Source organism: Triplophysa rosa, linkage group LG10 (assembly GCF_024868665.1).
Source record: "Triplophysa rosa linkage group LG10, Trosa_1v2, whole genome shotgun sequence".
In the NCBI taxonomy this organism is placed as follows: Eukaryota; Metazoa; Chordata; class Actinopteri; order Cypriniformes; family Nemacheilidae; genus Triplophysa; species Triplophysa rosa.
In genome coordinates, this window is record NC_079899.1 from 6,948,161 (window position 1) to 6,952,711 (window position 4,551).

The window sequence follows — 4,551 nt, forward strand, 5'->3', positions numbered from 1 at the left end:
CCCAAAATGCCCTTTATACAGCTGTCCACCCTGTACTGAGGTGACTCGGGAAATCAGCAGCACCCTGTTGACACGGTAAATAAAGGGAGAAATTATAAAATTGGGTTGATCCAGTGGAAAGAATCCATTTTTCATTACAACACACCTAATCCGTGGAATTTATACATATCATGAATGCTTACATGTAAAGTTACACCACTCTGATGTGGGATCTAATACATAGTTTGCTTATTTACTTTCTGGGGAAGCTAGTTCAGACTCATTGGTGATATATTTCTGGGCAACAATTTTTAGGGTTTGCTATTATTGACAGTTCAAAGTGTACAGTTCCCCCGTGAGAGGCAGTAACACACCTGTTGTTTCGCATATTTTCACATATTGCTAGTTTTTTTTGATAAAGGCACTGAAACGTTATAGGGATAGTTCACCCAAAAATAACAATTCTGTCATCATTTACTCACCCTCTTGTCATTTCAAACCTGTATGACTTTCTTTCAGTCCAGAACACAGAAGCGGATATTTTTAAAGGGCACCCGGTGTATAGAGAGATGTATGGCTTAATGCGTTGTAATAGCCTTACACTACTAGCATTTGTCGTTAGAAACACATTAAATATTTTCAGTTCTTAAAAAAACCCTAAATGTAATACTCATTTTAACCTAAGGAGGCCGCCATATTCTTTTTCGATGATGTAAACTGGTTGCACGCACAGCTAGGCAGCCAAACTAAACACCGACACACTAATCAGTTCTTCAGTAAATATAAGGTTCTGTAGGATAATATATTATATATATATATATGTGTGTGTGTGTGTAACAATGTTCACAAACAAAACTTTAATAAAATAAACAAACAACAAAACGAAAGTAAAATGCCGGCAGCTCCCTCACGGTCGACTGTCGGTCACACATAATAAAACATAACGTAAAGTCCAGGCCTGGTTCTCTCTCGTCCTTTACTGTTGTCGCTCCTCCTTTTATATAATGCTAAAAGAAGAAAGAAAGAAAATAAAGATGCTATTTGGTGTATTTTCCTACATTTTACTATTTTTTGTCAGAAACAACACAAACATGCATATTAATAACCAAAATCATTTCGAATTTATCATATACACGATGTTTTAGCCATTATACAATGCATTTTATCCAGATTTTGACTTTTTGATGTTGATTTATCAGCATCAGTAGCCTAACGTTATTGTCTCCCTCGGTCATTAGCTGACGGGGGCTAATATTCACGTGTGCTCTAATACAGAATAAATAACCAAACCGCAAGCATTATTATTGTGTTTATCAGTATATTCTCATAATGTATAAAGTATACGATTATGGTGGATGCTGATGTCTTAAATAGTCTTAAATGTCTCAAAGGCGGTAGTTTAAAGCTATGATTTAACGCACGCTCACCTTGAACAGACGTCTAATACTGAACGCGTTCTTCTTTTATGGCTGGCAGGCTGGCTTGTGTCAAGAGGACATACCGCCACTTACTGTCCCTGTGTGTTTGTATATCTGATCTTATGTTTTACGTGTCATATTTTACTGTTATATATGGAAAACGTGTGTGCTTCGCTGTTGCGAAAGAGAACAGGTTTAGGTCGCAAACATTTGACATCACGGATTCTGACGCAAAAAAATGGCGGCCTCCAAGTAAAAATATTTTTTCAAAGTTTATGAATACTGTGACAGTTACACAGTTTTTTTATTTCACAATTATAAAGTCAATGCCATTGTTCATATATTAAGCCATACATCGCTCTATACCAAGGGATCCTTTTAAAGATTAAATAACTATGGATTTTTAAGGTCCTACTTTGGTTTATGGAGTGTCCAACAACATGTTTATGTACATAGAAGGTGTAAAAACACTATTATTTCATAATAATAGGCAGTCATTCTTACCTTACTTCTTGACTGACTCTCAAATGATTCGTTTCGCGATTCATCCGTCTAATCCCCTCCTTTCCGCAAGACTAGTCTGATGTGATTGGTCAGATGGTCTAGTCTGCTGTGATTGGTCTACCGCGAATGAGGCTCACAGGCTACAGTGTTTTCGCAGGCAGTCTAGCAAAACGTAGGCAGGGACTATATGTAATGACGTAAATCCACGGCAGTTTGCAAATCGGACTAGGGACGACTCGTTTGCGTGATTCAGAGTCGACTCCCTTTTTTCCAAGCCAATAACTTTGTTATTCATTCACCTTCGGATTTACAAATTGGCAGACTGCTTACTTTCAAGCAACATTACACACTGCATGAAATGTAATTTTCATGATCTCATGTTATGTACTCTTTAAAGAATGTTGGTAACCAAACAAAGTCAGTATTTATTTGTATTATATTGACACAAAACCAAAGTCAATACTGCCGTTGTTCAGTTTTTAAAAAATATGTGTTCTGCAGAAGAAAGACATATGGTTTTAAATGACAAGAGGGCGAGTAAACGATGACAGAATTTTTATTTTTGGGTCATTTATGACAGTCTCATAGCACAATATCATATTTGGATATTGTTCTGAATATAAACATTAACTTATTATTACAAAAACTATGGAAACATACATAGCTGTGCTAACATTTAAATGGTAAATCGTAACATGTACCTTTTATATTTGTGAAAAATGCCTAATACGGCTTTTCCCCGAATTAATTTTATTTGGTTCTAATAAACCAAGCTAGATTCCATCTAATTTGACAATCAATGGTGCTTTTCATTTTGTGTTTTCACGAAGATAAAAATCATAATATAATTTAATAAACATTGAAAATATGCAAACACAACACACTAACATAAGACAAAAACATACAAAGGGCAAATGAAAACCAGAGGTGGACAGTAACAAAGTAAATTTACCTGAGTACTGTACTTAAGTACACTTTTTGAGTATCTGTACTTTACTTGAGTATTATTCTTTCTGAGTAGGCTACTTGTGACTTTAACTTCACTACATTTGAAAGACAAATATCATACTTTTTACTCCACTACATTAATAAAAAGGTCCAAAAGTATAAAGTCGTTTCTATGTAGCAGGTTTTCCTGCGCACACAATTTTTCTGGCTTGTGATCTGCCAGGACTTTTTACTGTTGCCAAGTATTTCGGGAACCTAAATCAACCAAAGGGGTTCCAGTGGTGCCTCCAAAAACCATAACTTCCGTCTTTTTTTCGTTAAAACTTGGAAAATTAAGAGGCATCCAGGCCTTTTCATCATCGAGACAGTCAAAAAGTGATCTAACTCTTACTCTTTTTAAGAGGCACACAAATCTGACTATCATCTGCGTAACAGTGAAAAGACAAGCTATGCTTCTTAATTATTGATGCAAGCAGAAGCAAATAAAGAGAGAAGAGAAGAGGACCTAACACTGAGCCTTGCGGTACCCTACAAGAGAAAGTAGCAGAGGAAGACACAGAGTCGCCACAGCTAATACAAAAAGTTCAATCTGTCAAATAGAACCTAAACCAATCGAGCGATATGCCCTTAATGCCCACCCACTGCTCCAAATGAGAAATCAGGATTTCATGGTCCACCGAATCAAATGCAGCAGTCAAATCAAGAAGCACATGGACAACACAGTCACCAGAGACCGTAGCTAAAAATATATCATTAAAAACTTTTATAAGAGCCGATTCAGTGCTAGAGTGTAGAGATTTAAACCCGGACTGCACAAAAATCCCTTTGTAAATCCAGGTCAGAGAAAGATTGTGCGTACGTGCATCTCCACCCTGTCTCATTTGTGCCATACATATCACATTGTTAAAAATCATCCAGTATCATTGTTATGTTTTAGAATAAATATGTCAAAATATCCATAAAACTGTTTAATAGTTCTCAGATAAATATTTTAGAATTTTGATCTCATTGTTTTCGACTAACCAAATATTATTTCAATTGTTTTAAAAATACTAATCAAATTAGATTTATCCCGGGTTTTTTTTGATAAGGTGAACATCTTTTAGCGATTTTAATGAAAACAGATATATTGCTATGTATCCTACAATTGTCTGACTCTGCGTATTTTAAAAACGAAACACGTGTTTTCTGTAAGATGTATCCTTTAAATACAGTTGTATTTTTCATAATGTTGTGGAAATGCCTTCACACGACATCAACCTCTGTGCAGCTGCGGTTGTACAGAAAACTATTATCATTAGACCTTTTCAAACCGGAGAATGGACCGTTCGACCACCGAGTCCAGCAGTTTCCACCATAATATTGAAGTACACTGTTAGATGCATTCTGGGTAATTTTGATTGAGCGGGGAAATTTTACAGTAAATTTAGATCTTGCTGTAACCTTGCTGTAGCCTTGCAGTAATATGCATGGCAATAATACAGGATTTCTGTAAACTGCGAAAGTGCCCCACCCATCATCAAGTCACACAGAGCATAACTCCTGGCTGCAGCTGAAGGAGGACGTTAGATTTCTGGTAGTTCGGTAAGTTTAATTTATTTTATGTGTTTCCTGCAAACTTATATCATTTAGTTTTAGTATTTTGCACAATAATTTGTCACGGTATTGTTTTAAATGTGGACTGAGACAGAAAGTTTGCCAA